The sequence below is a fragment of the Oncorhynchus masou genome, chromosome 3 (assembly GCF_036934945.1).
Source record: "Oncorhynchus masou masou isolate Uvic2021 chromosome 3, UVic_Omas_1.1, whole genome shotgun sequence".
NCBI lineage: Eukaryota > Metazoa > Chordata > Actinopteri > Salmoniformes > Salmonidae > Oncorhynchus > Oncorhynchus masou.
In genome coordinates, this window is record NC_088214.1 from 36,071,885 (window position 1) to 36,084,969 (window position 13,085).

Sequence of the window (13,085 nt, forward strand, 5' to 3'; positions counted from 1 at the left end):
ACACAACAAAAAAAATCTACCTTGTCTAGCGTATTTTGTTTCCATCAGGCCATTTTTTATTTGATTTCTTATACCGTACTTTACTTGCATAAAAATGTTGGATGGAAACCTGGTTATTGAGCAGTGGTGTAAAGTACTTAAGTAAAAATACTTTAAAGTACTACTTAAGAAGTTTTTTGGAGGTATCTGTACTTTCCTATTTATATTATTAACAACTTTTACATTCCTAAAGTAAATAATGTACTTTTTACTCCATACATTTTCCCTGACGCCCAGTAGTACTTGTTATATTTTGAATGCTTAGCAGGACAGGAAAATGGTCCAATTCACACACTTGGCAGCGTAGCCTAGTGGTTAGAGCGTTGGACTAGTAACCGGAAGGTTGCAAGTTCAAACCCCCGAGCTGACAAGGTACAAATCTGTCGTTCTGCCCCTGAACAGGCAGTTAACCCACTGTTCCTAGGCCGTCATTGAAAATAATAATTTGTTCTTAACTGACTTGCCTGGTTAAATAAAGGTAAAAAACAGTCATCCCTACTTCCTCTGATCTGGCAGAATTACTAAACATACATGATTTGTTTGTAAATTATGTCTGAGTGTTGAGAGTGTGCTCCTGGCTATCTGTAAATTTTAAAAACATGAACATTGTATTTTCAGGTTTGCTTTAATATGAGCAATTTGAAATTATTTATACTTTTGATACTTAAGTATATTTGTGAAATTAAATGTACTTTGATACTTAAGTACATTTAAAACCAAATACTTTTAGTCAGTGGTGTGAAGTACTTAATTAAAAATACTTTAAAGTACTACTTAAGTAATTTTTTGGGTATCTGTACTTTACTATTTATATTTTCCCAATTCAGAACATCCCTGGTCATCTGATCTGGCGGACTCACTAAACACAAATGCTTTGTTTGTAAATTATGTGTGAGTGTTGGATTGTTCCCCTGGTTATCCGCCAATAAATCAAACAAAGAAATTATGCTGTCTGGTTTGCTTATTATAAGTCATTTTAAATGGTTTATACTTTTACTTGTACTTTAGGTACAAATACCACTTTTACTCAAGTGGTATTTTACTGGGTGACTTTTACTTGAGTCCTTTTCTATTAAGGTATCTTTACTTTTACTCGAGTATGAAAATTGAGTACTTTTTCCACCACTGCTTTTAGACTTTTACTCAAGTAGTATTTAACTGGGTGACCTTCACTTCTACTTGAGTCATGTTCTACTAAGTTATCTTTACTTCTACTCAAGTATGAAAATTGGGTACTTTTTCCACCACTGTTATTGAGACAGTGAGAAATGTAGGAGCTATCATCTCGCGGCGTGCCCTGCTTATGATTTACTGTCTTGCTGACTGCCGTGCTACAAACTTAATTCCCCCGGAGACAGGAATCAGAACCTCTCGTAAATTAAATGAATTAGCACAACATAAAATGCTTTCAAGAGGCATAATGAGAATAACATTTGAGATGTGGTAGGGACAGCGTAAAAAAAAAAATACCAACAGGTTTGAGGAGTAACTGATCCCTATATGTAATCAGTTACATTTAATCTGAAGACCAATTATGTTTTAACTGTAATCAGTTACATGTAATCTGATGACCAATTATGTTTTAACTGTAATCAGTTACATTTAATCTGATGACCAATTATGTTTTAACTGTAATCGGTTACATTTAATCTGATGACCAATTATGTTTTAATTGTAATCAGTTACATGTAATCTGATGACCAATTATGTTTTAACTGTAATCGGTTACATTTAATCTGATAACCAATTATGTTTAAACTGTAATCGGTTACATGTAATCTGATGACCAATTATGTTTTAACTGTAATCAGTTACATGTAATCTGATGACCAATTATGTTTTAACTGTAATCAGCTACATGTAATCTGATGACCAATTATGTTTTAACTGTAATCAGTTACATGTAATCTGATGACCAATTATGTTTTAACTGTAATCAGTTACGTTACCAGCAAAACTACAGATTACAGAAACTTTTGGAAAACTAGAAGATTACTTCATGGATTACCTTTAAATTCAAAAAGGATTTTTGTGAAAAAAATACATTATGACACCTTTGTTTTCTCGATGACTTTCAATTCAGTTTTGAAAAAAGGCACAAGTTTAAGTTTGCTACACCTGAGTGAGTCTGACCGCAAGTCAGAGACCACAATGATGACACAGTAAATGCATTTGATTTATCGTTTTTGTCTTCTTCTAATGCCTCTTAAGGGGAAAGTAACTGAAAGTAATCAGATTACGTTACTTAGTTTGGGTAATTCAAACGTTATGTTACTGACTACATTTTTTGACAGGTAACAACTAACTGCAATGGATTACATTTAGAAAGTAACCTACCCAACCCTGAAAACCAAGTAAAAAGGTCAAGAACACATTTGCTCTTAATAAAAGAAGTCCCAAAAGATATCGAGTTCAGGTTCTTGTAAGAATAGCCCTCATTACCTCGTCATGGCAGAGAGGATCACACCACTCATACTGAACACTGCTTGCTGAACCTAGAAGCATAAGTGAACATAAGATATTTAATTAACTGAAAATGTTACAGCATTTGTCTATTCAACTAAGCATCCTTGGTATCTTTTGACCAAATCCGTCTAAAAATCACATTATATGGCTGTGAAGGTTGCATACATATTTCAGTCTGGTATTGACTACAATAGCTAGAATATAAACAATGTTTATTGGTTTAGACTGTGCACGCTTCTTTTAAAAGCAAATAGGCTGGCAGAGACCGTGGTGAATGGACACGGTGAATGATGTCTGACATTACTGGCAGACTTTTCAACCTTGCTCTGAAAAACAAGGGAAAATGCTTTCATTCCTAGACACGACCTCACAAAGATATAACCACATCATGATTCTACCTATTGACTGGTATCATCAGTCTGATCTCTTGGCTCACAATGACACCGAATAAAGAAAGATCTGGGAGAGAAATAACTCTGGATGAGATGATAGACACAGTACAAGTCATGAGATGATAGACACAGTACAAGTCAAGATAAACTTTGACCAACCCCAGCCCAGCTCCAAGATCCATTTGCAGCCCTTGAGCAGAGCTGCCAACCATCAAACACTTCAAGCCGTCACGGCTGGGGGAAAGTGAGTGGCCATAAGAACAGAACTGTAGACAATTTAGAATAAGAAGGCCAAATCTCTACGGGCACATAAAACAAGAAGGCCAGTAACCTAGTGTCCTTTTCACACACTCGGCCCACTAAAGGAATCAGGGAGGTAATAAGAGTGGTGCCCTGACATTTTAAAACAGACACTTCACTGACCGAGAGTCCATTTCAAAGGCCACTTGGCTTTGCAAAAAAAGGAATGGTTTGTTGACTGAAGTTACAGAGGTCTTCTAGAGAAGCCCTTATGTTATTTGGGAAATGTGTGTTTAATTGATCTAAGGACTGGCTTTGTTCCATTTTGCTTTATTGGTATCTTTATCAATTTTGTCGCACAGATATGCTCAGGGTATTATGCAGCCCCAATGTCACCCATTTATTCCTTCAAGTACTTGATTGGTTCACTGCTCTTATTTTTTACATGTTTCATTTAGCAGGCACTCTTATTCGGAGCAACTTACAAGAGCAATTAAGGTGAAGTGCCTTGCTCAAGGGCACTGACCTTTCGGTTACTGGCCCAACACTCCTAACCACTAGGCTACCACTGCACAGCATAATAAGATGCGTAAAACAGCACCAGCGGATTTTGCCTAATGTTTTGACTTGCTTCTTAAGAAATACTGGCGGCCATGACAGAAGCCAAATGTGTGTTGACTTGGGGTTGTGGTTTGATGTGTGTGTTTCTTGGGTGTATACTTGCCAGACCCATCTATTAGAACCTTGCCCACAGCTGTTTAACCCCCAGTCAATAACGACAAACAAACCCCCTGCAGGTTTGAATAGGTTAGGGAGCTTTGAATTGGTCAGTAGCCTACAGAGTCATGAGAAGAATGCAATTGATCAATTTATGTAGATATTCTAAACTAAATGTTTCGATACATTTCAAATGTAGTAACAGGTCCATGTAGAATAAACAACCCTTTACATAATACCATAGAAGCAGGGTTCTGCTAATATAACACTTTTTATTGTCATTCTCAGCCGATACTATGATTATGTGCATTTTGTCTGGTGGTAATGGGGCTACATGTACCTTGGCAAACATGTCAGAGTGGTCATACCTTCCTGTGTGGTGTCCCAACCTCCCAAGGCAATAGCAAAGTCTAGAATCAATACTATTCATCAACAGCTCTCCTGCATTCACCAACGACACAAATTAATATACCTGCCTAACGACACACATCTGTAAAGCAAATTCAACAAATACTTGTCGTACCTTAAAATGGAGGGACCATGTACAAAAGGTGCTGTCATTTCTAAAAGGTTCATCCGATATGTATGAAAATACCCTCAAATTACAGCTGACAGTTTGGACTTCACCCTCATTGTCATTGTATCCTTTCAAACTCAAAGTGCTAGAGTACAGAACCAAAATAACAAAAAAATTGTCACAGTCCAATGAATTATGGTGCTCACTGTATAAGACAGAAGTTCCCCGATCCTCGTGAATACACAGGGTTTCTCCCTCCCCATATTGACCTATACAATTCAATAATAAAAAAAGACAATACAAGTAAACGTTGTCTAGTAAAAATGAAATGCAGAGTGCCAGGTCTCTCCATTTAGAGACTATAGTATCAAGCCTGTCACTCCGGACTCCATCTTGCAAGTCTCCAAGTGCTGGCTCCATAAATGCATCTGTGAACACATACACAGTCACTGTTCTATTACCCGTGGCAGTTAAGATAGTACATGTTTGTTTGTCAAATATCACCTATGTTGAAGTTTGAACAGGTCAGACTAAACCTACCCAATTCTGGTCTCCCCATCAACGACCGTTGGTGAGCAGGCAAGAGGTGAGGCAAGGTCTTTGCTAACGCCCCATCTGATGCAGCACTCCATCTCCCTCTTGGTCAAACAGTCTTTACACAGCCTGGAGGTGTGTTGGGTCATTGTCCTGTTGAAAAACAAATGATAGTCCCACTAAGCGCATACCAGATGGGATGGAGTGACAGGCTTGATACTAAAGACTGTATGACCAAGAGGGAGAGTGATGGCGTGCTGCATCAGATGACATGGACTCCACAATCACCCAACCTCAACCCAATTGAGATGGTTTGAGATTAGTTGAACCGCAGAGTGAAGGAAAAGCAGCCAACAAGTGCTCAGCATATGTGGGAACTCCTTCAAGACAGCTGGAAAAGCATTCCAGGTGAAGCTCGTTGAGAGAATGCCAAGAGTGTGCAAAGCTGTCATCAAGGCAAAGGGTGGCTAACCTGAAGAATCTCACATATAAAATACATTTTGATTTGTTTAACACTTTTTTTGGTTACTACATGATTCCCTGTGTGTTATTTCATAGTTTTAAGTTATTCACTATTATTCTACAATGTAGAAAATAGTAGAAATAAAGAAAAACTCTTGAATGAGTAGGCTTTGCACAACTTTTGACTGGTACTGTAGGGCGTCACTAGTTACCACAGTCACAAAGCCCGGCAATTTCTCTTTTTAAAATGTGATTTTAAACCTAACCCTAACCTTAAATTGCAATATAGCCTTTTACAATATTCCCATAATTCTATGCTTTACAGATGTATTGCAGACTGACTGTAGCTCCAGATCGGATAACATTCCGTTACGGTTTGTTGCTCCGAGTTCACTATATTAGTCAGATTTAAATTAGCTACCACGATAGCTGCATCCATTATTTAGTTTCCCCCTAGACAATACAGCATACAGTTGTATGAGTGACAAACTAACTACGCTAACGTTAGCTAACCTGCATCACTATCAAAAGATATCTACCTACACAAACAGCAATAACGTTATCTAACATTGTCGTTAGCTAAAATATACCAGAGGTCATTATATCCCAGTTTCTCAGGTTATGCTCCCCACAAACGGTTGTTGCACACCAAACGCTAGCATTACTGGTGCAGACTTGGGGACCGACACACTCCAAGCATCTATTCTGCATACTAGATAAGGTCCTTCTTCGGCAGGGCATGCAAACCATAGAACTTTGGCTGCGGAGTCATGATCAATCCGTATAGGGTCCGTTGTCCTTTGAACGCATTGCGGACGATGAAACAACAGAGCCCCATTCAATAAAGGGAAGTGAAATGGGAGGAGGGGAGATTTGCACGTGGATCTTTACAAAAGGGGGCATGATTTGTTAGACACAGACTTTCTGACAAATATTATCCTATGTATACTTTGTAGACAAATTTGACACTAGAATAAAAGTTTGACTCATATCGATGCCACATTTGCCGTTTTCAAATTGATTAGTTGCTTTTTAGGGGTAGTTGCTCTCTAATGAAAAACATCAAGTTCAGTATAGATTGGAGCAAACTAGTGCTATTATTTAGAGATTGAAATAACCCAGATCAGAAATTAATAATGACCTATCAAATTGAGAAAAATGTGAGCCTAAACTAATGCCTTAATTGGTCATCAACTCCAGGGCTTTGGAAATGACTTAATACTTAAATGGGTAAAGCCTTAGTTTTATAAAACACCTTCTGAGGAAAGGGGGCTAATGTAATTGGATAGAGAAACTGCCTGGATGAACACCTCTCATTGATTAATGTAGCAATGCTATCTAATCATATACCCACATCACTAAAAGACAACCCTGTGCTGTTTCCCAGATTAACAGTTCTCACAAAAAAATGTAATAGCTCAGAAATGATAGATTAAACACTTCAACATACAGAGCCACAACCAATCACTCTATATTCTTTCCTTTGTGGGGAGTGAATTGGTAGTTTTCTGGTAAAAAAAAAAAAGTGTCATACTAAGTGTGTCACGTAAACATACAGTGCTGTAAATCATTAACAGGTCTGTGAATTCTCAGCAGTGAAGGTTTATTTGAGGACATTAATCCACTTGACATTCTCCAGTCCCGTTCATCTTCCCTGGATAAAGAAGTAATCTTCAGCAGTGCCCTCTGAGGTGAGCTGGGGAACCAATGGAACAAAAACAGTGTGGTTTTCGTGAGGCAATAAATGAGAGAAAGCTGTAAAAGGAACTGTGAAAATCTAATTTGGGATAAAATATTAAAATGGTCCAACTCATGAAATGAAAATAAAGCAAGCGAATGGTTTGGAAATTCTGATGTTCATATGCATTGTATTTGGTTATTTTATGTAATATTCTTTTTATGGATTTAGATCACAATAATCAATCTATATTTCCTTGAGTATAATCAGTCTCAAGGTGCATTTTCTGTATCTTGGTAATTAAAACAGAAAGACATTGATTACAAAAAAATACTGATAATCAATGAAATCCTATGAACCCAGTAAAATGTATTGTTGAGTGGAAACTCCTTCAATCTCTAGGCCTATATGATGTACAACTCTCAGCCTAAAACCCCCAAGTGACAGATTGCATGGGGGTGTAGACATAGTGTGTGGGTTTGTATTACCATCCTCGAGGTTACCAGAAATTCTCCCTCGTGGGGACATTTCCCAGGTCCCCAGGAGGACAACGGCTATTTTAGGACTTAGGGGTTAGAATTAGGGTTAAGGTTAGGGTAAGGGTTAACGGTTTGGGAAAATAGGATTTTGAATGGAAATCAATTCTAGGTCCACACAGGGATAGTAAAAAATGTTGCTTTCAATACACTGATTCAGAAACAAAAAAGGGTGGACAGAAACAAAAAGGGTGGAATTGCATACTCCCTGTTCACTTTGTGACTGGGCCCCATTGCAATGAGTGTCCTGAAAATTGGAAATCTATTGGATATAATGACCAATGACTTATATACACACACACACAGTGCTGGAACCATTGTGGGCTATGCCTGGGGTGGTGAGAGAACCCATGACCAGAAAATGTCAACCAAAGAAAAACACGTATTATACACTGAACAAAAATATAAATGCAACAATTTCAAAGATTTTAATGAGTTACAGTTCATATGAGGAAATCAGTCAATTGAAATAAATTCATTTGGACCTAATCTATGGATTTCGCAAGACTGGAAATACAGATAGGCATTTGTTGGTCACAGACACCTTAAAAAAAATGTAGGGGCATGGATCAGAAAATCAGACACTATCTGGTGTGACCACCATTTTCCTCATGCAGCACGACACATCTCCTTCGAATAGAGTTGATCAGGCAGTTGATTGTGGAATGTTGTCCCACTCCTCTTCAATGGCTGTGCGAAGTTACTGGATATTGTCAGGAACTGGAACGTGCTGTCATACGCATCTATCCAGAGCATCCCAAACATGCTCATGGGGGACATGTCTTATGAGCTATTGAAGAACTGGGCATTTTCAGCTTCCAGGAACTGTGTACACATCCTTGCGACATCAAATCGAATATTATTTGTCACATGCACCGAATACAACAGTGAAATGCTTACTTGCAAGCCCTAACCAACAATGCAGTAAAAAAAACAACAACAAGAAAAAGAAATAAAAGTAAAAAATAATTAAAGAGCAGCAGTAAAATAACAGTAAAGGCTATATACAGGGGGTAGCGGGACAGAGTCAATGTGCGGGGGCACTAGTTAGTCGAGGTAATTTTTATTTTACCTTTATTTAAATAGGCAAGTCAGTTAAGAACAAATTCTTATTTACAATAACGGCCTAGGAACAGTGGGTTAACTGCCTTGCCCAGGGGCCGAACGACAGATCTGTAACTTGTCAGCTTGGGGATTCGATCTAGCAACCTTTCGGTTACTGGCCCAACACTCTAACCACTAGGCTACCTGCCGTAATATGTAGGCAGAGTTTTAAAGTGACTATGCATAGATAATAACAGAGTAGCAGCAGTGTAAAAGGGGGGGGGGGCAATGCAAATAGTCTGGGTAGCCATTTGATTAGATGTTCAGGAGTCTTATGGCTTAGGGGTAGAAGCATAGGGACGTGCATTATCATGCTGAGACATGATGTGATAACGGTGGATAAATGGCATGACAATGGGCCTCAGGATCTCGTCACGGCATCATTAAAATGCAATTGTGTTTGTTATCCGTAGCTTATGCCTGCCCACAGCATAATCCCACTGCCACCATGGGGAACTTTGTTCATAACGTTGACATCAGCAAACCGCTGTCCCAAATGACACCATCTGCCCAGTTGAAATGATTAATCCCTGAAGAGTAAACTTCTCCAGCATGCCAGTGGCAAGGTGAGCACTTGCCCACTGAAGTTGGATATGACGCCGAACTGCAGTCAGGTCAAGACCCTAGTCAGGACGACGAGCACACAGATGAGCTTTCCTGAGACGGTTTCTGACAGTTTCTTCAGCTGTGCAAACCCAGTTTCATCAGCTGTACTGGTGGCTGGTCTCCGAAGATCCTGCAGGTGAATAAGCCAGACGTGAAGGTCCTGGGCTGGTGTGGTTACATGTGGTCTGTGGTTGTGAGGCCAGTTGGACATACCGCCAAATTCTCTAAAACGACATTGATAGAGAAATTAATATTAAATTCTCTGGCAACAACTTCAAATTTGAAAGAAATAAGCTTTTCGTGGATCTAAATGGTTTTTCCTCATAATCTCAGACCACCATTTTATTATGTTTGAAATCGCAACAAATGATCTGCTCAGACCCCAACCAAGGATCATCAAAAGCTGTGCTTTAAATTCTTGGACAACCCAAAGGTTCCTAGATTCCTAATTTTGATACTGCCGCAAAGCTAACTAAAAGCAGCATTCCCCAAGAGAGGATGGCTTTCACTTCAGCAGTGATGAATTCACGAACTTCATTAGATAGCAAATTACGGACTCCTCTTTGAATCTACGTATTTTGCCAGGACCTAGGATCAATGGCGAAATTCCAGTTTTTTTTTTGTCTTGACACATTCATGAAAATAGCAATGTCCTCTAAACCGGAAAGCTGCATACTGCACCCTATTCCAACTACTGAAAGAGCTACTTCCTGTAGTTAGCCCTCCGATGTTGAAAATAATAAATGGCTCCCTATCCACCGAATGTGTACCGAACTCACTATAAGTAATAAAGCCTCTCTTGAAAAAGCCAAAACTCCCATTCCTCTCGAACAAAATTGAAAAAGCTGTTGCGCAGCAACTTACTGCCTTCCTGAAGACAAATAATGTATATGAAACACTTCAGTCTGGTTTTAGACCCCATCACAGCACTGAGACTGCACTCATTAAGGTGGTAAATGACCTTTTAATGGCATCAGACCAAGGCTCATCTGTCCTCGTACTCCTAAACCTTAGTGCTGCTTTTGACACCATCGATCACCACATTATTTTGGAGAGATTGGAAACCCTAATTGGTCGACACAGAGAAGTTCTTGCCTCGTCAAGATCTTATCTGCTGGAAAGATATCAGTTTGTCTCTGTGGATGGTTTGTCCTCAGACAAATCAATTGTACATTTCAGCGTTCCTCAAGGCTCCATTTTAGGGCCACTTGTTTTCACTATACATTCTGCTTCTCTGTGATGTCAAATATATCTGCTGTTGGATCTGACAGTTAATCTTGATTATTGTACAGTTGTCTCAAATAAAACTTTGAAGGACCTCAGATTTACTCTGGACCCTGATCTCTCTTTTGACGAACACATCAACAGCTTTTTTCCATCTTTGTAACATTGCAAAAATCATAAACATTTTGTCCAAAAATGATGCAGAAAAGCTTATCCATGCTTTTGTCACTTCTAGATTAGACAACTGCAATGCTCTACTCTCCAGCTACCCAGATAAAGCACTAAATAAACTTCCATTAGTGCTAAACACAGCTGCTAGAATCTTGACTAGAACCCCAAAAATTATCATATTACTCCAGTGCTGACCTCTCTACACTGGCTTCCTGTTAAGGCTAGGCGTGATTTTAAGGTTTTACTGCTAACCTACAAAGCATTACATGGGCTTGCTCCTACCTACCTATCTCTCCGATTTGGTACTGCCATACATACCTACATATACTCTACGGTCACAAGACGCAGGCCTCCTTATTGTCTCTAGAACATCTAAGCAGCTGGAAGCAGGGGCTTTCTCCTATAGAGCTACATTTTTATGGAATGGTCTGCCTAGCCATGTGAAAAATGAAGACTCGGTCTTGACCTTTAAGTCTTTACTGAAGACATATCTCTTCAGTAGGTCCTATGATTGAGTGTAGTCTGGCCCAGGGGTGCCAAGGTGAACGGCAAGGCACTGGAGCGACGAACCACCCTTGCTGTCTCTGCTTTGCCGGCTCCCCTCTCTGCACTGGGATTCACTGCCTCTGACCCCATTACAGGGGCTGAGTCAATGGCTTACTAGTGCTCTTCCATGGGTGCGTCACTTGAGCGGGTTGAGTCACAGACGTGATCAGACGTTATATCCTGCCTGGTTGGCCCTGCCCGGGGCTATCGTCCCCCCGACACCCCCCCATCTCAGCCTCCAGTATCTATACTGCAATAGTCTATGTGCCGGGGGGGCTAGGGTCAGTCTTTTATATCTGATGTAATTCTCCTGTCCTCAAATCACATTTTATTTGTGACATGCGCCAAATACAACAGGTGTAGACCTTACAGTGAAATGCTTACAAGCCCAACTTGTTGAGGATAGGGGGCAGTATTTTCACTTTGGATGAATTGCGTGCCCATAGTGCATCCTACTCTGTCCTAGATTGCTAATATATGCATATTATTATTACTATTGGATAGAAAACACTCTGAAGTTTCTAAAACTGTTTGAATTATGTCTGTGAGTATAACAGAACTCATAGGGCAGGCAATCTTCTAAACAAGAAGTGAAATTCTGAATGTGGGGCAACTTTGACGTCACCGCCCCCTCCTTTCCCAACAAGATATGGATCTGGTAGCACTTCCTACGCCTTCCACTAGATGTCCTCATTCAGTAGAACGTGTAATGGAGCATTTGCTGTGAATTTTGACCGAATGGGAGGGGAAATAGTCAGTGTCCCGGCAGAATGCCATTTTCCTGTGGCGCATTTCTCTGTGGGTGCCACCGTCGTTCCATTTGGCTGCAGATGAAAATGTATGATCCGGTTGGAACGTTATTGGATATATATGATAATAACATCCTGAAGATTCGACCTGGAATATATCTTTTTGAAGTTTTCATGCGAGTTGTCCTGGACCAGCCATCAGTTTTTGGGCACGTGAGCTGAAAGTGATAGCAAATGCAGCTAATTGGACACTAGCATTGGACATTATGGAACAAAACAACGATTTATTGTGGAACTATGACTCCTTGCACTACATTCTGATGAAAGATCATCAAAGGTAAGGGAATACTTATGATGTAATTTCGTATTTCTGTTGACTCCAACATGGCGAAGAAATACTTTTATGTCTAAGCGCTGTCTCAGATTATTGCAATGTTAGGCTTTTTCCGTAACGTTTAAAAAAAAATCTGACACAGCGGTTGCATTAAGAACCAGTGTATCCAGTGTAAAAGAACCAGTGTAATTATATGTAGAACATGTATCTTTAGTCAAAGTTTATGATGAGTATTTCTGTTATCTGGCGTAGCTTTCTATAATTCCTCCGGATATTTTAGAGGCAGTTCTGAACATGGCATCAATGTAAACCGAGATTTGTGGATATAATTATGCATATTATCGAACAAAACATAAATTTATTGTGTAACATGTCATATGAGTGTCATCTGATGAAGATTTTCAAAAGGTTAGTGATTCATTTTATCTCTAATCCTGCTTTTGTGACTATCTTTGGCTGGAAAAAATGGCTGCGTTTTCCCTTTGATTTGGTGGTGGTCTAACATAAATATATGTTGTGTTTTCGCTGTAAAACATTTTAAAAATCGGACATGATGGGTAGATGCACAAGATGTTTATCTTTCATTTGAGGTATTGGACTTGTTAATGTGTGAAAGTAAAATATTTCTAAAGAATATTTTTGAATTCCCTGCGATACCTTTTCAGCTGAATGGGGGGTGGCCATAACAACAACAACCAACAATGCGGTTAAGAAAAATACAAAAAAATTAACTTCTTGAAACTTCCCATCCCGGATCCGGGATCGTGACT